At 48.0% G+C, this 22,217-nt stretch overlaps 1 protein-coding gene across 6 annotated transcripts in view; it reads right to left on the bottom strand.

The window, feature by feature from the left end:
- DAGLA (diacylglycerol lipase, alpha) overlaps positions 1–22,217 on the bottom strand; it is a 76,171-nt gene that overhangs the window by 41,149 nt on the left and 12,805 nt on the right. The window contains exon 2 of one of the 6 annotated variants that reach the window (XM_014948803.1): positions 9,770–9,847. The exons of 3 other annotated variants lie outside the window; for them this stretch is intronic. The gene's annotated coding sequence lies outside the window, so the exon portion shown is untranslated. Of the gene's footprint in view, positions 1–3,488; positions 3,639–9,769; positions 9,848–22,217 lie in introns of those variants that run through there. 2 more of the 6 variants (XM_014948802.1, XM_014948808.1) reach the window with 2 other exon arrangements.

Genomic DNA, 22,217 nt, shown 5'->3' with positions numbered 1-22,217 from the left:
GTTTTTTTTTTTTTTTTTTTTTTTTGTGGTTGGACTCGATGATCTCAGAGGTCCCTTCCAACCACTAAGATTCTGTGATTCTGTAATATCAAAGATGGCAGAGGTTCTGCCTTCCAGCACCAGGGGGCACGGCACGCTCGGGAAGGAGAGCAGAGGAGAGGAACCTCCAGTTTAAAGAGTGGGATGTAGCAGGTGAAGCAGGTTTGTAACTCACTGAACGTAATCACCCAGCTCCACTTCACAAGATTATTTGGAATCCTGTTAGGGCCACATGTTGGTCAGTCACTAGGGGATGCTCTGCACGGGTTATACTGGCTTCAGCTCTAAAGAACTCAACTCAATACCAGTTACCAATGTTCTTCCACATCTGCTGCCTTGCCTCTTTTCTTGTCCAACAATTCCTTCCCTCCCACAGCTCGCCAAGCCAAAATACCCAGTAGAAGTTAGTGGCAGCTTCCAGGGAAGCTATTGACTGGTTAGACTGGTTATTGACTTAAGAGCTGAGAGAGCAAGCTCCTAGGAGATGCCTCACTAGACCGTCGGCTGTGGAGAAGCACCCTGCCAGCTCCACAGCTCCTTTGTGTTCACGCTGGCCCCGACAGGCACTAACAATTAAAAGGTCGAAGATTGAGGGGCTGGCTGTTCCCTCCACCCATTTTGTTTGTATTCCTATTTTTAAAGCTTCGACAAACCCTTTTAAAAAAACAAAACAAAAAAAAATAAAAAGAAACAGCAGCGGTGTTTGTCACAAGACTCCACAGGGCTATCCAGACACCTCCTCCCAACATAGCTCTCCCACACCATTTCAGTTCTGCTGTATCTACTCCAGTCTGCTCCAGTCCAAGCCCACAGCACCAGAGTGGCTCCATCCCTCCCAGCAGCACACCCTACCTCCCATTTCTTGCACAACGTGTTTCAACCACGACCCACAGCGACGACTTCCGTTTGGTTTTGTCACCCTTTGGGTTCCTGAGCTTGTGTCTAAGTGGTCTACCCACAGCCACCAGTCATTCCTGTGCCTCTTCCACACCCTGAACCCCACCACACTCCTTCACCTGTCACCCTCCTGTGCTCCCACCGGCCAGGGGACACCACACGGTGGCCTGTGCCTCTCCACTCTGACCTACCACCTCAAGAGTGCCAAGTTCTCCCAACTGATGCATCTCGGTTCCAAATCACAGCACTTTTCCTCTTCTAACCCCCCTGACCTCCCAATTTTCGTGTTCACGCACCGCTGCCAGAGCGCTCCATCCACGACCTGCTGTGACCATGATGCTCTAAAGATCCACCTCCAAAGTAATAACTCTTCTTTGTACCAATCTGGCAATTTGCTGTTGGGCTCACGGAGGCAGAAATCAAAGCATCCACACTTGTTACTTATGATATAATTAATTGGGATTCCCAACAGCACTTCAGAGGGAATATCATCCGTCATACCTCAGTGCACCTGGCAAAAACCTTAAACTTGTATGTGAAGTCTTTAATTTAGTGCTCTGGGTTCAATAAAAAAAAAAAAGGGGTTGGGGGAAGACTGACATGATCATGTTTAAACTAATTTTTGAACCTTCCAAGTAAGACAAGTGTTGGTTTTGGGACAGAGCACAGACTGTACCACAGCAGAACAGAAACTGCCCTGTCCCACGACAAACTATTCATCCCTCAGGTGTGGTTACCCCATTCCTTACCTACACCCTAAAACAGAGGAGTCTCCCCCCTTCTACCAACACCCATGGCTGGCAGACTGGACCTTCCTACCCGTTTCACTCACCAAATATTAAAAACCTACACAAATCTTTCACACTCTCCGGGAGATTCCATAGTTAAGGGGCTGACACACTTCCAGTACGTTACTCACTTGGGTGAAGGAAACGCTCTATTCCCCAAAACAAAGCACATGTGAAATTACAACACCAGTTGGATTCACACTTCCTCAGCACATAATAATCAGAGCACTCAGTACATTGCAGCTCTACCTTCAAACTGCTCACTCCTCTGGCCATCTGGCGACTTCTAGCCTTGCCGGGAATAACCCGCCTGCCTGGTACGTGCCACAGCTTTAAGAGCTTACATCTTGAGTATCATTAACCCTGCTCAGGATATAGATTCATGGAATGGTTTGGGTTGGAAGGGACCTTTAAAGGCCATCTAGTCCCACCTCCTGCCCTGGGTAGGGACACCTCCCACCACACCAGGTTGCTCCAAGCTCCCTCCAACCTGCCCTTGAACCCCTCCAGGGATGGGGCAGCCACAGCTTCTCTGGCCAACCTGTTCCAGGCTCTCACCACCCTCACACCAAACAAGTTCTTCCCCACATCTCAGCTCCATCTCCCCTCTTTCAGGGTCAAAAACCCTTCCCCCTCCTCCTAGGGCTCCCCTCCCTCATCCAGAGTCCCTCCCCATCTCTCCTGGAGCCCCTGGAGGGACTGGAAGGGGCTCTAAGGTCTCCCTGGAGCCTTCTCTTCTCCAGGCTGAACCCCCCAACTCTCTCAGCCCCCCCTCCCAGCAGAGGGGCTCCAGCCCTCCCAGCACCTCTGGGGCCTCCTCTGGCCCCGCTCCAACAGGTCCAGGTCCTTTCTGTGCTGAGGACTCCAGAGCTGGACACAGTGCTCCAGGTAAATATGGGGACACACTTTCCAGGATGCCCATTCACTCTGCCTCTGGCCACCACAAACACTTCCCAGCCTCAATTCCCACCATCCCTTGGCTGCATCCCGCTTTCCACAACTCTTCCACCTCTCCAGACAGAAGCAGTCGTGCTCTGCCCAGCTTTCACCACCCTCTCTCCCAGTTTAACAGGCAGGGTACCAGCAAGAGCAAACATCTGATGTGAATTCTTTATCCACAGCAACAGATGGGGACGGAGCAGAGCGGGCTGTCACTCACTGTCACACGTGAGAATACTCACGGTGGGGCTGTCACTCCAAGCTGTGTGCTTACTGGGTTCCCAGTACACCATAGAAAAAGTGCCAATTAATTTTCAAAGACTGGCTATAGAAAATGGAAACCATGAGGTCTAAGGCCTGGCCCCCAGTTTGGAAAGGAGGGAGGTGACAGGAGGCCTGAGACTGTAAAGCCCACAGGAAAGAAAAGAAAAAAAAAAAAAAGGAAATTTCTCAGTGTGAGGACTCTCTGGCTTCATCCCAGGAGTTGCATTTTAAGATGATGAAGATAGGATTTAGCAGAGGGATTGGGAGGCAAGCGGAAGGTCGGATGCAAACAGCCCTGGGACCACTGACCCTAGTTTTGCAACGGCGAGAACCCCTTACACCGCCCCAAAAATTCCTGCAAGGAGTGAAAAATTTCTAAAATTGCCACAAAGAGTGAAAAATTCCCAGGACCTTAAAAGCTGAACCCCAGGGAAAGCTGCCTCAAGCTCCCAACACTGAAATTTGGGGGGGAAGCACATGCAGGGACAAGCTTTGTGTGCAAGGAGTCCAGAGCCCTTGACCCTCCGCTCCAAGAAGGAGGTAGGGAAGCAGAAATCTTACATGGCACGTGGTCCAGCCGCTGCGTGTTCTTCTCTCCTGTGAGGGGTATTTCAGGAAAAGTGCACATCCACGGAGACAGACATCACAAGGGGAAGGAGGGAACAGCAAACTCTTCTCGCAGCCATTGAAAATCCCCCTCGGCAAAGGGCAGGAGGGCGGGGTGGCTCCCTGCTGAAGGAGCCGGGCATCATCTTCACAGCAATTCCCTCCCCTCCCAAGACAGCAACCTCATTTATTCAGCGGGGCTGCTGAAAACCACCGAAGCAGGGGGTCGTGACTCCCCCCTTTCCACACCCCCCAGCACCCTCTGGAAGGAAGTGACATCATCCCTATTCTGAGGAGATTGTATGTGAATTGTGGGAAGGAGGACCGGGAGCGAGAGCGGGCGATGCTGGCAGAGATGCAGAGCGATGGGAGAGAAGGAAAAGCCCTCCAGCAGCAAGAACAGCATCACAAACCTCCTCCCTCTTGCTGCCGAGAAGCTGGAAGGACTGGGAATACTGTGGGCAGGGATTCAGGATGGGTCTGGAGCCTCCAGCAGGGCTGGGAAAGGCTCAGAGGCCACTGGTGTCTCCCTCTGGCATGGACTGAATGGGCAAGGGGTGGGAATTGGACCAGACACAAAAGGGGCACAGAGAAGGGGCCACCCCGGTCACAGAAAAGAGAGACTGTTCCAGAGGAGCAGCCTCTCCCGGGGGCCTTTTCAGCCGTTAATTCCTTGTGACATGCTCTGGGGTATGACAGGATGTGGGGGAAGGGGAGAATTAGCTGTCTGTAGGGGAAGGCTTAGAGAAAAGAGCAAGGGAGAAAAAATGCTCCAGCGAGACAACATTCCAGCTAAACCTCGGAGATTTAGTCTAATCCAACATCCCATCACGTCTGACATTAGCCTCAGAAGAAGGTATACAAGTAAATACAAGCTGAAGGCAGCCCCAGCTGAAGGAAAAGGGCTAAGGAGATCTTAAACCACAGGAGACCACCCACACCACACCACACCACCACCCCAGGAGAGAACCAGCTTCTCCCCACCACCCAAATCCACACACGCAAGATTTGCTCTGAGCTCACAGCATCACACAGGCACCCGAGGCACGTCTGCACCCACAAAACCCCCACACTAACCCCCGGCAAACCCTCATCCCTGGATTCCCGAGGGATGGCCACGGACTCACTCAGCATCCCCACCTCCTTCATCCTCCCAAAAGCCTTCTCCTGGTCCCCAGTCAGCCTCCTGAAGTTCAGCCCATCACTTGTTACTGCTGTCAAGCAAAAGATGGGAGGACAACACCACGCTGAAATCAAAAATAGTTTCTTCTGGCTTTGACAGACCCCAAATTCTGCCTCAACTCCTATGGAATTATTCACCCAAACTCCTTCAAAAGGGGTTCAACTGTTGAAAGTCCAGCAACCAGACCTTCATCAACCATTTCAGCCTGAAGAAGAGGAGGCTCCGGGGAGACCTAATAGCAGCCTTCCAGGACCTGAAGGGAGCCTACAGGAAGGCTGGGGAGAGCCTGTTTAGAAAGGCCTGGAGTGACAGGACGAGGGGCAATGGCTTCAAGCTGGAGGGGAACAGCTTTAGACTGGAGATGAGGAGAGGGTTCTTCACTGGGAGGGTGGTGGAGCACTGGAACAGGTTGCCCAGGGAGGTGGTTGAGGCCCCTTCCCTGGAGATATTCAAGGAGAGGCTCGAGGAGGCCCTGGGCAACCTGGTCTAGTTGAGGGTGTCCCTGCTGACTGCGGGGGGGTGGGACTAGATGGCCTTTGGAGGTCCCTTCTGCCCTGGGCAATTCTATGATTCTATGATGATGGAGGGGGTTCAAGACCAGGCTGGATGGAGCTTTGAGCAATGTGGCCTCGTGGGAAGTGTCCTTGCCCAGAGCAAGAAGGTTGGAACTCTATGATCTTTAAGGACCCTTCCAACTCTAACCATTCTATGATTCTATCTTTTGGCCTTTCCTACAAAAAGCCCAAAAGAAAGAGGCTTTCTAAGTCTTGGCTCTGCAGATGGTTGCAGAAGCCACTACAGGACAAAGCCCTTTGCTGCTCTGCAGAAATCCAGCGACGTGTCCTGGCACACTCCCTCCTCCCAGTGGCTCCTGCGGTACTGGCTGAAATGCCACCGTGTTCCCAGGGAATGTCCCAGTCTGGGCAGCCCTAGCCCAGGACTGCCAGCTCTCAGGGATCATCTGCTGGAGATGCTTCGGAAAATCCATCTGGGAAGCTGAAACAAACCAGTTCAAACAGCAGCCTTTCCTTGGGGGGACAGAATTTTCTGCTCCTCCACTTGCCATGGCAAAGCCATTTCTGGAGGCATCAGCTTCTCTTCCCCCCTGACACCACAACAAGGTCTCCTCGCCCTGGTACCCAGAGATGCCCATCCTGAGGGTGCACCGTGGGTGCAGCAGAAGCCCCAAGAGGAGACCAGCGCTACGGTCAGCCCCGAAAGTCACCTGAGTAGCTCAGGCCAGTATCTGAACAGCACCAAATTCTCTCCATCCCCTTTGGTCCTCTAGAACTGCCTCCTGCCACACAGGATGGCAGCTAAAGCCCTCCTCCACAGCACTCACAACCCTCCTCATCTCCTTCCAGCCACAGAACCATGTTCTGTCCCTCACCACTACCTGCGTTTCCTCTTCCTAAAGTGATTTATTAGGGCTATTCAAGATCTCCCTACTTCTTGCAGGTGCCAAATTGGTTTTATACTGAAGCGAGCTAAAAATGCAACAGCATTTTAAAATAACCACGTTTGACAAATTTGGGTGACCACAAATGACATTCAGTGTGTTTAACCGTACAGCTCCTGACCCTTCAACATCTGCTGGCTCATAAAATACAAACCCTTCCTCTGAAACAGCACTTCACTAACAGACAGTAGGGTTCCAGCCCCCTAAGTCACTCTTACCTGAACCCCTCATCCTTCCTGTCCTCGTGAGCGTGTCCCACATGGAGTTTCTACCCCAGGTTGGGTCCATTGCCCCTGCAGCTCCCAGAGACCTCCTGTTCCCATTAAACATGCCTTTCTATAAGCACTTACTGTACTTGACGGAAATCATCAATTAGAATTTGGCTCAAGCTCCATCAGTCCTTGTCCAGCTATTTTGAAGGGTTTTTCACTGGAGCTCTCTGTGTTCCTGAGCTGGGGCTCCCTCACAATCTGGGAATTGTTCTTTCCTTGCAGGGAGAAGGGGGGGGATGCGGTTACATCCATCCAGAGTGTCCCAAAGCTGGCCAGGAGGAATTTCCTTGCCAATATCCTCACATACACAAATCCATCTCTTCTCCAGCACCTCCTGCAGGACCCAGTGTGTGGTGTGAACTGGGTGGCAAGGTCTGGCCCTGTCTATCTGCCCTTCTACAATTCACCCATAACAACCGTTAGTGAGAAAGAGCAGAAATAAGCCTTAGGACAGCTGGGAGAAAAAAAAAATACCCAAACTTTCAAAAAAGTGCCCTTCCAGGGTGGGGAATATCTCGGAGCATCTTAAAAGAGGGTGGAACAACTCCTCAATGTGGAACAGAGGTTTGTAACACAATGTGGGGATAAATTACACAGCAGAAAAGGAAGATGAGCCCTCCTGAGACAGGGCTGCCTTTTCCAAGTGGGAGAAGATCTCTATTGTGAGCAATGCCTGGAAGGAACTGCAGGGAAAGCTCCTTTCCCTGAGGGGGAGATGCTACAGCAGCTGCCAGAAGGTTGTGAGGATAGTTCTACCACCACTGAACACGATTAAGGGAAGGGATCTGTACTTTAAAGAATATTGTATGTATTACTGTAACATCTAAGAGCCTTATTTACAACCGAGCCACGGCCCGCAGGAAACGCTGGCAAAAATCAATGGGGTCTTTTAATTTTGGATTATCGACTTCACATTTTAAGATTCTCCTTTATAGTTTCCCCTTTTCCAAGGAGAAGGAAATAAAACGAGTCGGCACCAGAGCCATGGGACTGAACCATCAGGTTTGAGAAAGGAAAGGTTCAAAAAGCCTCCTGTGGCTTGGCCCATTTCAGCTGCGGGTCCCCCAGGATAAGGCCACCATCGTCTCCCTCCAATGTCATCGTTACAGAACTCGTATGATTAGGTTAGATCTGGAACTACGATACTGCCACAAATACCCAAAATACATCTCAGAGAATGAACCGACCTTCAAAACCCAGGGGACCTAGAATTTATCCGTACATCCCACCAGCTTAAATCCTAAAGGCTGGCATAAATACACCCTTGGAAGTGTAATGGGGACGGGGACAGGAATACACTGGTAGTAACAAGAACAAACTGGCCAGTTCCTGGCCCAACTCTGGCCCATCTGGGCTTATTCCTCCCTAATATTTCTGCACAAAGCCCCTTTGCCTCAGGCAAACATTGAGGTGTTTTTGAAGTGCACGTGCTCCTTCCTTAAATCACAGAATGCTGTGGGGTTGGTAGGGACCTCATCATCTCCAACCCCCTGCCAGAGCAGGGCCACCCAGAGCAGGTCCCACAGGAACGTGTCCAGGTGGGGTTTGAATGTCTCCAGAGAAGGAGACTCCACCACCTCTCTGGGCAGCCTCTGCCAGGGCTCTGCCACCCTCAAAGTCAAGAAGTTCCTCCTCATGTTGAGGTGGAACTTCCTATGGTCCAGTTTGTGCCCGTTTCCTCTTGTCCTGTCCCTGGGCACCACTGGAAAAAGCCTGGCCCCATCCTCCTGACACCCACCCTTTCAGTATTTATAGGTGTTGATCAGATCCCCCCTCAGCCTTCTCTCCTCCAGACCAAACAGCCCCATGTCCCTCAGCCTTTCCTTGTAAGAGAGATGCCCCAGGCCCCTCATCATCTCCATAGCCCTGATCCATCCTCTTTCTCCAAACACCTCTGGCCTTGGGTAGAAATAGCTCTCACATGTTCCACACCATCTTCAAACATGGACATCTCCTGCCTGCTAACCTCCTTGAACCTCGCAGCCTTATAATTTATACCCTCAAACTTCAAAAGCCTCTTATCGGAGGTTTTTGTTAAACAGTTCCTCTTCTCTCATGAGAAAAAACCACAAATCCTCTCTCAAAACCTTACTCCTAACGCAGAAGATTCAGTATCACATTTGGTTTTCACTCCAAACCGCTTCTTTTCCCCGTAGAACAACACAACCGCAAAGGATCCAACGCTGACATATTGCTCGAGCAATAATATAGATAATCCCAGATAGTCTAAGCCATTAACCCAGACATCAAAATTCACAAGTAATTTTAAAAAACAGACGCCAGCATTAAAATATTTAAGTCAGATTTTGGGCTCCGCACACGAGTTTTCAAGCACTTCTCTGCAACTGCAAGGATTAGGACTTTTCCCCTAAGAATAACATGAGAGAAAGCGATCATTTAAGACAAAAATCCAACAAATACACAAGTTGGCAACATCTTTTTTCCTCCATTCAATGGAATCACACAGACACACAGAATGCATGAGGGGAAACCAGGCAAAAGACTCACTTTGAGCCTGGGACAGTGGCACAATTTGCTTTTGGAGGCTGCCTTGAGGAATAAAGCTACTCTTTGCAAAGCTGAGATACAAATTGAGTTGAAATGCATCTTCTGAATGATTATTTTGTATTCTAGAGATGCTAGAGCAACCAATGTGTCTGCTTGGCATGTACCTGTCCACAGCGGTGGTGTCTTCAGGGAAAAAAAAAAGGCATTATCTTGCAAATCTCATTGGTTTTAGTGCAAGAGTATGGAAAAGTTCTAAGTAGAGTGAAGTGATACCAAAATACTACTATTCACAGCACTTATTCACGAAGTGATACCAAAATACTACTATTCACAGCACTTATTCACTCCCCTTTTTCTCCAGCTGGGATACTCCACAGGCCAGGATTTGTCCATGGGCAAAAAGGAAAAAGTTTGCAAGGATGAGCACAATCCTCCTCTTAAAATCACTTTAATTAAGTACATAAAGACAGCGAGCACCAGGAGACGTTTTAGCTGCCCAAATTAAAGAATAATATTCTGAGAAGAATGGAAAGAACCTCACCCTCACAGCTCCAAGATCACTAGATGGTTTCTCCTTGACCTCAAGAGGAGCCCAATTTAACTCCCGAGCTTCAGATTTGTCAGACTCCAGAAAATTAAAAGTCGTCATGAATAACTGGTCAAGAAAGAAGTCGAGGGATAAGCTTCCCTTAAAATAAATGGCTTTACTGAAAGCCTAGGAGCGGAGAAGGAGCACAATCTGAGTCTGCTGACACTAATTTAGTTAAAAACAACACCCAGTCGTTGTATCAATGCCGACATATCTGCAACCCACCTACATTTTGTGCTAGAGGAGCCCACAATCTGAGCTTTCTGACGATTCCAAGCTCGAGCAAAAATAATGTCCAAGTTGCTAAGGGGAAGAAAAAAAAAAAAAACAAAAACGTATTAAAAAGTGAAACTAATTTTGTATTTTAAATAGAACTTGCTGTTCTACAGGGTAATAAAATCTGCTAATGTTTAATAGTCGGCAACCAGTGACAAGAAAAGCTTGGCTTGAGTGATGCTGGGGAAGGATGGGGGAAAAAGAGAATTTGGATGAGCTCTCTGAAATCCATAGATACAACAAGCACCTCGCTTCCAAAACCGCTGAGCACCCCAAATCTGACAGGCATCTGCAGGGAACGCAAACAACCCCAGGCCAACCCACACTCCCATTTGTGGTACAATAGTTTAATTTTTCCCTGGACACAATTATTAGGGACCAAAGTTCTTTGTTTTGGTTGTAATATCCCATGGCTGTATTGAAAATTTGTTAATTCATGATTGTAAACCACACAACCGTTAATTTGTCTATAGGAAAAATAACAAAGGCTGGGGTTCAGCCAGTCAGGGCAGAACAAATGGTACTTAGGAAAGGAGTATTTTGGATGTAGCTGACTGCTCCCAATCTGACAACCTCATTTCTTTAAGCAAGCTATATTTTTTCCCCACTGCAATACCAGTAAATTCAAATCTATCAGTTTTACTCCACCCTGCAATGCTTATCAGATCATCCACCTTAAAAAAAAAAACCAAACAGGAGAATAATAATAATAAAAAAAATCAGGAGGAGCATGTTTCAAGGTGTAAATAAATATATTCGTCGACATATCCCTGCTTCAGCTAATCTTGAAGTCTTGAAAGTAGGAAAGGAGAGGAAAAGCTCAGCCACACTGAAAAATAATTGCCTTTCTATGATACGACAGGCAGGCTCCCCGGCTTCCTACTTTACGCTAGTGGGCAAACAGTTTTCCCAATAACTTGACTCATTGCTTCAGGAATTCCCTAGAGGATGAGTCACATCCAGGGAAAGCCACCAGTCATTTTTACGGGAGCTACAGGGACCACCGCTGCCAATACGAGAAAAGAGTGAAAGAAGTGGGAGAACAGAAAAAAAATCGGTGCCAAACTCGGGGAAAAAAAAAAAAAACTGTGCGGTCAACACCACCGCTCCTTGGCAATCCTTCCCAGCTCCTCTCCCCAAAAAACGTGCTGGTGAGAAGCCACATGTACCCATTCAAGCACCAGGCTCCTGAGGAAATGGAATTGCCGCCGAACAGTTTCCTCCACGTACAACTGCCAGCAGAGCTGGAGGAAATGCCAGTTCCGCTTGATACAGGAAGGGAAGGTGGCTCTGGAAGGGCAAGATGGTAAGGTTTTAATTACAATTGCCTCTTCTCCCTCCTCCCTGGCACCGAGGGGGGGATAATCAGGATTAATAGGGACACACGCACAGAATTTCAGATTCTCACTTCACCAGGGTTCACAGACCACGCTTTTTCATCTTCACAACCCACAACAACTTATCCTGGGATTTTTCCTTTCCCTCATCCCATTACAGCACAGCAAAGACATGGAGCTGTTGGAACGAGTCCAGAGGAGGCCCCGGAGATGCTGGGAGGGCTGGAGCCCCTCTGCTGGGAGGGGGGGCTGGGAGAGTTGGGGGGGTTCAGCCTGGAGAAGAGAAAGCTCCAGGGAAACCTTGGAGCCCCTTCCAGTCCCTCCAGGGGCTCCAGGAGAGATGGGGAGGGACTCTGGATGAGGGAGGGGAGCCCTAGGAGGAGGGGGAAGGGTTTGACCCTGAAAGAGGGGAGATGGAGATGAGATCAGGGAAGGAAATTGTTTGCTGTGAAGGTGGTGAGATGCTGGAACAGGTTGCCCCAAACAGCTGTGGCTGCCCCATCGCTGGAGGGGTTCAAGGGCAGGTTGGAGGGGGCTTGGAGCAACCTGGGCTGGTGGGAGGTGTCCCTGCCCAGGGCAGGGGGTGGCACTGGGGGGCTTTAAGGTCCCTTCTAACCCAAACCATTCTATGATACTAAGTGGTTGGGCAGGTGTACCCCCAGTTGCAAGTCAAAACTGCTGAGAATCACCACTGTGTGACAAGCTCTTTGGCAGATAACACCCTAATGTCATCTTTTTAATACAATTTGTAATCATTAAAAGTGGATGCTCACTATGTGAAAGTTCCAGGCCTGACTGCATTGGAAATTGGCTTCTGAGCATCTAAACCTTACTCGGATACACTCTATTCTCATTTTGCTGGTGCTGCCTGCTTATTTCAGTGATTTCCCTCAATCACATCCCCAATTGTGGGACCCTGGAGCAACAGCTCCATTTCTAATCAAACACCTGGTCTCTACGACATTTCTCTGGTCTCTGACTTTTACATTAACATACATTTCTGCTGATCTTGTCGGACGGTTTGTGGGTTCAGATTCAATTCCCACTTTGGGTTCCTGTTCTTTTCTTTGGGCAAGAACATGCCTGAATCTTACTCTATCCTAAATCAGACTGAAAAGTCATGGAGGTCACACCCCCCAAAGGCCACACGTGTTCTGTCATGTCCTTAAATCACCCAGGATGAGTTCTGAACTTAAGAGCGTTCTCCGGGTTATTGTAAATGACTCAAACAATTAAATTCTCGCTGCTTTCCCGTGTCATTCACCACTAAGGATTGCTTCTTAGAGCTCACAACTAATTACCCTTTGCTAAATGTTCTCCCATCGCATCTCTACTCCCACCAACAGCTCCACGGATGCAGTTAACCCATTTCACAACTGGCTTTTAACAGGTCACTCCAAACCCACAAAATCCTAGAAATCCACTTCTCCTACCAGTCCTCCACAATTCCCAATTCGTTTCTTTTTTCCCCAACGTTCCAATAAAACTCCCAGTAGAGAGACACCAACACATTATTCCAGGGGCCCACCTCATTCCACAGCAGCATTTCAAAAAAAGGGAATATTCTCAACTGCTGTGATTTCCCTGAAAATTAAGTGCCTGGATTTCACCACAAATCCACATCTGCCTTTTCCCATTACTTCCCAAACTTTCCCACATTCCCACTTTCCAACCGCTTACTCCTCCTGAGAGCATCACCCTTGCACCTTATCAAGCAGAATCTCTCCTATTTCTTGCCCACAACTTTGGATTTCTTAAAGTCTTCACTGAAATCAGGATATACTGCAACCAGGAGTATCAGTTGTTCTTGCAAACATGTTTAGTAAAGCAGAACCTAAAGCAGTATTTATGGCATCTGATTTAGAAACTCCCCTCCTCGGTGTAACTCCAATTTCACAGAAGTAACTTAAATAAAACCAACCCTAAATCCATTTTTTTTTTGCCCTAACAGAACCTTGTGAAGTCTAATAATCTCCTGCCATCCAGAGAGGCGCTGCTTTCCGGAGGAGATCTTCCCTTGGCACCAATCCCGGCCACGTGCCCCTATCGTGAAGCAGATCCACTTTCACTTCAATGTTTACCCCGGGGCATTAAGGAAATAAAGATCAAACACCAAAGTAATGAGCTCTGGCTGCTGAAGGACGTGTGTGGTGCTCAGGGAGGCTTTTTTACCAAAGCCAGTGTCAGCAGAGCAGTGACTCCCTTTAATATCCACCCCACGCAGCGTAAACACCTCATCATGTTTACTAAAATCCTATAGCAGAGAATTGGGAATTTCAGCTTGGAATTTTCCTCCACTTGGATAGTAACACAAATATATACACTGTAAGTGGCCTTACAGGACATGACAAGAGAGCATTGCCACCGTCTGTCACAGAAACACAGCTATTAACCAGCTGTGCCTCTACACTGACCCTCTGCTCTTCTCAACCCATCGCTTTAAAATCCAAAAAGCTTCCTTTTTGAGTACCCAAAGGAAACAGGCTTTCAAGGTAAACGAGAGCAGAAGAGCGTTTCTCATCCCAGACCAGCCCTAATTAGCACAGCTTAGAATCTTAAAAAGACTTTTTCTATCCCTCCTAAGCTCAAAGCGAACGTTTAAAGCCAAACTCTGAATTTTCAAGATGCTGGTTTCTGCAACTTCAGAAGAAATGTGGTTCTGCCCCTCCTATCTCGTGGCTTCCACCTCAGTGCACTAGAACAGCCCTCAAAATAAAACAAATGATCAGGCTAAGTAGCCCCAGAAGAAAAGAAAAAAAAAAAAAAAAAGTAGTAAAAATATTTCCTTATTTCTGCCTAGAGAACAGAGTCTTCTAAAGAAAGCTGCCGGCTCTGACCCGGCTCATGTAAAGCTTGCTAATTACAGTGAAAATCTGAAGAAAGCAAGAGCAGGAGGGAGGGAGAGCTCAACTCCAGCTCTTCTGGCTCACACAAATGACAGCTTGAGCAAACTTTTCCTGCCTCAGTGGTTGCTGCTATAAATAACACCCTCCAGGGCTCCGTGCTGCTGGAAACCCAGATCCCAGTCACCTCCCAGATCCCAGTCACCTCCCAGAGACCCTCTGGGATCAGCACAGCTCTGGACACACACACAGGAGGTTCACAAGCAGCCTCCTGCCACGGTTATGTCCACACCAGGGAGATTCTCCTCCCCACGGCTCCTCTCATCCATCATCCCCAAACTGCTGGGGACAGCCCTCAGAGCAGTCCCGTTCTCACACACACAATGATTTTTGAAAGCCTCCTCACCCAATTCTTTGGATTTTATGCATCTTTTTCTCTCCCCTGGCATCCCACTCCCCCATTAGTCTGTCATTCTCTTACTCCCTTTTCTTTTTCAGTCTCCACGTTTTCTGCAGTTCCCTTCATTCCGTGGCTTTGCAGCCCTCCATCTATTTCTCCACATTTTTATTTTTTTTTGTTGCTAAGATGCCCTGGAGTATCTGGAGACAAGCAGAGCTCCTCCTTCCAGCTGCTGACAGCTGTTTTCCAGCCCAAAAGGCCTGTCCCTTAGGAACCCTGAGGAGATCACCGGGTGCCTGCGAGAAGTAAAATCACCAACTGTTCAGCACATCCAGCCCCAACTCCCTCCCGGCTTTGGAAATCAAGTCCCGAATTCAGACCCGGTGGAAATCAAACCTGGGCAGTTCCCCCGTGAGTTTGCTTTCCCTCCAGCTGCTGCTTCAGATAAAGATGCTATAACCACTGCAAGAGGCACAAGAAAGGTCTCACACCTCTACATACCATCACCCGGGACAAGCAGCCCACGTGCTGCCTCCTCTTCCTAGAAATTCTTCCCCATCCAGCGCATCCCTAATGACACAGCGAGATCAAAGTGAAATCCTGGGCTGAATCCTGCCGAGCTGGGCTCCTTCCTCAACCTCAGCTTCTGATGCATGTGATAGAAAGCAGGAATCCTATTTTCATTTTGCTTATGTAAGCAAGGATGAATCAAGCCCAGGTTTCTCTGATCTCGTGTCATATTTAAGCCTTACATATATATATATATATATATCTTTCCATAACCCAGAGCTAAAAAGCCCTTCTCTTCAGACAGAGCCTCCATTAGCTACACTTCTAAACACCAGCACACACATCCCTCCTCCGCACCACCCACACACAGCACCTTCTGCACACATACAGCATATATTCTTGTATATATATAGAATATATATAGCTCCTCTACAAACCCTCCAGGCCCTTGGTGGCTGTGTCGTGCCTGGCAGGTAACAGCACACCCCTGGTGAGCAAGTATCCCTTCCTGCTGCTCCCCAGGGAGAGCCAGAGCAGCAGAGAATTCAGTTTCTAGCTCAGTTAATTATTTAGACAACTCAGTTTTAGAAGATCTCCCACTTCAGTTCCACAGTCCTCTAGTTTTCCACCTATGAGTCTGGCAAATACTCTTAATTTACTCCAAGATTTTTCCTGTTGTGTCACAGAGCTCTTCTTCTGTCCGGTTTTCTCTGTGGGTTCATCACTCCAGATGCTGGAATTGGAACAGCTAATTATCATCTCATCCTCTGCTCCCCAAACATCACCTCAGTGCTCCGGGACGTTCCTGCCTCCAGCCAGGGCACAGGCACCTCCTTCTCATTGCACCCCCGAATTTTCACACATCACCTAAATTAGCTCTCCCCAATTTTCTGCAGGTGGCTCTTGGCACACTGACCATTACACCTTTCCACTCAACCTTACAGCTCTTCCAAAATCCCCATCGCAGGATGCTTTCCAGCTGACTTTCTTTGAGTATCACCAAGAACATCACACAAAGCTATTTACTGCTCAATTCATCACTCAGGCTCCAGAAGAAGGTTATATTATGGGGCTTTATGGAGCAGAATATGGGGATTACTGTCTACTCCTTCATACATGGTGTAGCTTGTACCTAATTGCATAAAATCCCAATGCAAGCTAAACGTTTCCAGCCTATCTCAAGGATTACCTTGATAATTTCATGAAAATAAATGTATTTTTCTCCCTGATGCCACCATCCTCCTTATTTCTGTAGAATCCTCACTTTCTCTCATTAGCTGCTGCTGGAGAAGTCACAAAGCTTCTCCAGTTGGTGGGAGCTAGAAAAGCCTGTCACTCCAGGGACAGCATCGCTGCCCTCTCAGCCATCCAGCCCAGGACCCAGAATGAGTTTAGCAAAGCTGGACAAAAGCGAGGTGAAAGGAGGTGAGGCAGAAGCAGACACCCCACGTGATGAGAGCTGCAGGAGAAGAAATACCCTGGGAAAAAAAAAAAAAAAGGCATTCCTTGGCTTCAAGCAGCTGTAGACATGAACTGAAAAGCACAGATTGCAGCTGTCTGTGGTTAACAACGGGTTATACTGAAAGAAAAATCAGGAATAATTCTTCCCCAAAGCTAATGGAGCGGAGGAAACGTGGACCAGCCACACACAGGAGTCACTAACTCCGGTGTTGCAGACTCCCAGGGCTGTGGTAGGAGGTACAAAAAAGCAGCAGGAGACTATTCAGAACATAAATCAAAACCATGGTTACTAAAAGAGAGAGAGGAGAATCACGAACATAAGATGAAAAGGGATCAGAGATCAGAAAAGAAGGACTGGGAAAGGAGCTGGGCATCTTCTCTTTGAGAGAAGATACCCAGGGAGAAGCGGGCAAAATTTAGGTACAAACTGTCTAAATTGCATCAGTTTGGTTCCAGTGAAATGCAAAGGAGCCAGAAACGAGACTGAAGATCTCATCTGGGGAGCAAGTCACACATGAAGAGATCTGCTGGACAATGCAGCCCGGCCACACAGCTCGCCTGGCACCCAGCCACAGGCCCTCCGGGGAAAAAAATACATCCTATTTGCAAAATTGACTCAGTTGTGCTACTCTTTTCAAAGGAGAGTGGACCTGACTCCTAAAACTCTCACTCAAGTCCACATCTGGCTGAATTGAACATGAAAAATGTCATTTTTCTCCCCAAAAAACCAGCAGGGTCCTCCTCAGATTCGGACACGGCCTTGGTATCTGCTCCCAGGTACAAAAGCCAGGTGGTCCCAGTCCAAGTCTATCTCTCTATTGAACTAAAGTCAATTGGAAAATTAAGACATGGGTCATTTAGTGATTTTTGTAAGCCAAAGGAAAGCAATTTCATTTTTTCATGAATGAGAAATAAAGAACAGAAGCTGACCCCAAATCTCATCCAGAGAACTTACTAACAGAGGCTCGTAGCCAGAAAAGGGACAGACTCGCTCCTTCAAGAGCTGTTTGGAAAAGGATACACTTTTAAATTGATTTCCCCAAAGGGAAACCACCTTTTCCTCTAGTCCAGCAGATAAGAATTTCAAATGCTAAATGAGTCTTCACACTTGAATTTATAATCCAAACAGGATTATAAGAGGGGGGGAAAAAAAAAAAAAAAGCTGTTTATTCAGATATACTCCAGGACAAGTAATTGGCTCTGAGCCGACAGAGTTTTAGGCTATTAGAAGAGAAAGTACTTTTTCCTCTTCTGCTGTGGGCAATGCATCATTATCCCTGTAATTAAATTTAGTGCCTTTGTGGCAGGGCCTTCTGCAGGATTTATCTAGGTATGGACTTTTTTTTTTTTTCTTTCCCCTTGCCTTTAATTAGATTACTATTAACCATGAAGTGTCCATTCCTTTCAAGTTTTTCAATCGGGGCTTCAGAAATAAGTGCCTGAAACAGCCCTTGGTGAGAACGTCGGAATAATCTTGGCAGAGATCACAAGATCTGGGCTTTGGGAACTAATTCATTTATTGCAAATTTTCAAAGCCTGTACAGAAAAAAAAAAAACCCATATCTTTATTTCATCTTTTTCAGTTCTAGAACTTGATTAGAGCTCAAAGGCTTCAGAGCAATATCATACTGCAATTAACCCAGCTGATTAAGGCACAATCAAGCACCTTGGTATCAGGCAGACGCCTAGCCCAGATCTGAGCTCTTCCACATCATAATCCTGTGCTTATTTTCTCCACCCTCAATTTCTTCAACTCAGGCACAAACATTCAAGCTGCGATTTCCTACAGTTCTTTTCTGGAGAATGCAGGGAAAAAACGTTCCCAGCCTTTTTGAAAAGGAATTATAGGAATTATACCTGCTTTCTTGCAGAAAATGTTTTGTTCGACTTAAACTCCACATGGACCTCGCAGCCCACGGGACAAGCAAATTATTATCTTCAAATCACAGGCTGAGATCTTCCACGGGTGTGTGAGGACAAAAGCTACAGCAGAGTCTTCTCTGAGGGCTTCAATTCTTTTCCAAAATATGCCTGGAATCACAATCTCTTTGAGAAAGAGTACTCCATAACAGATCACAGGATAATTGCACTTAGATGCCAGGTCCCACGCTCACTCCAGTGAAAAATCTGTGCCTCTAAACATCTGAAAAAAAAAATAATCAAATTCTGGGGAATTCAAGAATGCCTGCCTGGTCAAGCACTTTCCTCTCTCCAGCCTTTCCCCTACACAACCATCAGTTACTCAATTTTTTTGCGTTCCTGCCTTGAAACTCATAGCACTGGGGGCACACGTCAAGAGGTGTGTCCAATGAAACCACTGCAGTATTTTAATTGTGTGGGGAATTCATTAACAGAACCAGTTAGTGATTGGATTACTATTGGAAGCAAGACAATGAAGAACCCTTATTTATACATATTAATGTCGCCGTTCTTCCTACAAACAACTAATCTTTTGGTGTATCTTGGGATGTACAGCATCCAATACATCCTGTGGCAGCAAGCTACACGATAATTTATGATTTTATTTTCATTGCAAGGAGGAAAATAGCAGAGGAGACAGACCCTGAAAATGGAGTTGCTACAGCATCCAGCTTTGAGCAATGACTTGCCCAACACACGATCAATTCAAGCATTCTTCAAAGCAGAAAACAAATAATGAATGTCCCCTGGCTTCTTTCTGATGACATTCAACAAGGGCCAGTGCAGGGTGCTGCTCCTGGGGAGGAATAACCCCCCCAAACCAGGACAGGTTGGGGGTGACCTGCTGGAGAGCAGCTCTGAGGAGAAAGACCTGGGAGTCCTGGTGGACAACAGGATGCCCATGAGCCAGCAATGGGCCCTTGTGGCCAAGAAGGCCAATGGCATCCTGGGGGGCATCAGGAAGAGTGTGAGTAGCAGGTGGAGGGAGGTCATCCTGCCCCTCTGCTCTGCCCTGGGGAGGCCCCAGCTGGAGCACTGGGACCAGTTCTGGGCTCCCCAGTTCCAGAAGGACAGGGAACTGCTGGAGAGGGGCCAGCAGAGGCTACAAAGATGATGAGGGGCCTGGAGCATCTCTCTGCTGAGGAGAGGCTGAGGGACTTGGGGCTTTTTAGTCTGGAGAAGAGAAGGCTGAGGGGGGATCTGATCAACACCTATAAATACTGAAAGGGTGGGTGTCAGGAGGATGGGGCCAGGCTTTTTCCAGTGGTGCCCAGGGACAGGACAACAGGTAATGGGCACAAACTTGACCATAGGAAGTTCCATCTCAACATGAGGAGGAACTTCTTTGCTTTGAGGGTGGCAGAGCCCTGGCAGAGGCTGCCCAGAGAGGTGGTGGGGTCTCCTTCTCTGGAGACATTCAAACCCACCTGGACACATTCCTGTGGGACTGCTCTGGGTGGACCTGCTGTGGCAGGGGGTTGGAGGAGATGATCTCCAGAGGTCCCTTCCAACCCCATAGCATTGTGGGATTCTTCCTCCCTCTAGTCACAGCGAGGATCAGAGTGTCCAGCAGAAGAGCACACACCAGCATTGAATATCCTGCTTTAATTGAATGAATGATACCAAGAGGCCGAAACGATGGCTCTGGAGTAAGGCAATAAGAACTCTGACAGAATGACACGATGAATAATTCACCGTGGGTTCAGTGATCTCTCCCAACACCACTGAAATTTTAAAAGGTGTTCCAGCTGCCAGACTGAAGTTAATCTGGAAAAGGATAAAAAAAAGTCTACAAAAGACCCAAGAATGACCCCACTCTCTTTCCATGAGTAGGTTTTAAATTGCAACACTAGGATCCTACGTGTGCCTTCCTCCCTCTCTTCCTCCTCCTCTCCCCACGCTTTACCCTAATATGCCAGGGAGGAGAAAAATGCAGCAAAATGGAAAAATTCTACATTTCCACCAGCGGCAGGCTGTACATGAAAGAAGCAGGGGAAGGGCAGAGAGAAAATCTGGTCTTTGAAATGGGTTGGATTACAGGATAAAAGGCTCACCTACACACGCGGGAGGACAGAGGCACGATTGCAAGTGGGGGAACCCAAATAACAGCCTCATCTGGCTCTTTTCAAGCCCATCACAGGAGCCATCACCCACCAAAGCTCATCTCCATGAGCACAGAGGCAACATGGCAGGTAGGGGAACCCCATTAACCTACACAGAGAAGCAGAGCAGGCTGTCACAGGACAATATATAGAATGACAGAATGGTTAGAGCTGGAAAGGACCTTAAAGATCATCCAGTTCCATGATGGGGGGACACCTCCCACCAGGTTGCTCCAAGCCCCCTCCAACCTGCCCTTGAACCCCTCCAGGGATGGGGCAGCCACAGCTTCTCGGGGCAACCTGGGCCAGGCTCTCACCACCCTCACACCAAACAAGTTCTTCCCCACATCTCAGCTCCATCTCCCCTCTTCCAGTGTCAAACCCGTCCTCCTCCTCCTAGGGCTCCCCTCCCTCATCCAGAGTCCCTCCCCAGCTTTCCTGGAGCCCCCCTTCTTTAGGGACTGGAAGGGGCTGGAAGGTCTCCCTGGAGCTTTCTCTTCTCCAGGCTGAACCCCCCCAACTCTCTCAGTCCCCCCTCCCAGCAGAGGGGCTCCAGCCCTCCCAGCATCTCTGTGGCCTCCTCCAGCCCTGCTCCAACAGGTCCATGTCCTTCCTGTGCTGAGGACTCCAGAGCTGGACACAGTGCTCCAGGCGGGGTCTCACCAGAGCACATAAATGTTTCATGTGTGGGGGGGGGGCCTCCTAGGACTTCCATGCTCAGCCTCACTTTTTGGCTGGATCTGGGCCACAGCCCTCAAGTGGCCTCACCTCCAAGTTGGCTACCACATCTGGCAAAATGACAAGAACAACTTACTTTCTGACCCGGTCAGGTGGAAAGGGATTTAGAAAACAAATAGAAGATGGAGAAGGAAGATGTAAGAGACACCAAAGGAGCCCAGCCAGAGCCTGCCCCTTTAACACCCCTCCCTCAGCTCCGGCACTGGGCATCGTGTTCCTGCTCGGGGCTGCCAGCAAGGGCTGAGAGTGACCTTTGTGCCCTACATCTCCAGAGACACACACCAGAAACCCACAACTAATATTGCATTTTTCTTCAAGTGCCTCCAACTTTTCGATGCACCGATTTGAGGGAAAATCCGAAATAAAATGGTGCGATTTTTGCAGTGGGGAACAGAAGCTCCAACTTCCCCCCCCCTCCCATTTCCAGGGTGATCTTTCCTCCCTCTCCACAAAGAAGCTGAAATCATGTTCTCTAAATAGTTCCAAGCGCCCTCAGTGTAAAGGCAGAACTATTCTTTTAAGTGAAGCACTTCAACTTTTCAGCACACCTAAGTGATCTTAATTCAAATTGCATTCTATAATGGTAGAAACACAGAAAATGTAAGGAGCAGGAAGAAATTCTCTTATTTGCACTAAGCACAGTGGAGAGAAGTTTTTAAGCACCAAGAAGGCATCGGATTTAATGGCCAGTCACCTACTCTAATTGAAGACCCACACTTTTGAGGGCAGGATAACTTGACATAAAACAAGAGACAGTAACCTATAGGCAGGAATCCCTAAGGCCACCTAGTTTTGCTGTCTGGCCAGACTGTGCTGACTTCGTAACATCCAAAGAATCAGGATGTGCAAGCTAAAAAAAAAAAAATTATGGCAACATAAGAGCACAAAAGGGAACTTTTTCTAAGAGGGAAGTGCAAAATGATGGGTTTTACTCACCAGACAAGGTCCGTTTTAAGACCATCACTTCTTATTCTGCTGAGCCTTTAGCTGCTGTGACAAACAGCCAGAGCCACCAGATTTCTTCTCTCTTCTTTTTTAAAAAAAAAAAAAAAAACAAGCTGTTGCTGGGGAGCAGGAAGCACACCC

This window comes from Calidris pugnax, unplaced genomic scaffold, assembly GCF_001431845.1.
Source record: "Calidris pugnax isolate Ruff unplaced genomic scaffold, ASM143184v1 scaffold107, whole genome shotgun sequence".
Taxonomy (NCBI): domain Eukaryota; kingdom Metazoa; phylum Chordata; class Aves; order Charadriiformes; family Scolopacidae; genus Calidris; species Calidris pugnax.
The sequence above is the reverse complement of the archived record's forward strand: the minus strand, read 5'-3'. Positions and strand labels throughout refer to the sequence as shown.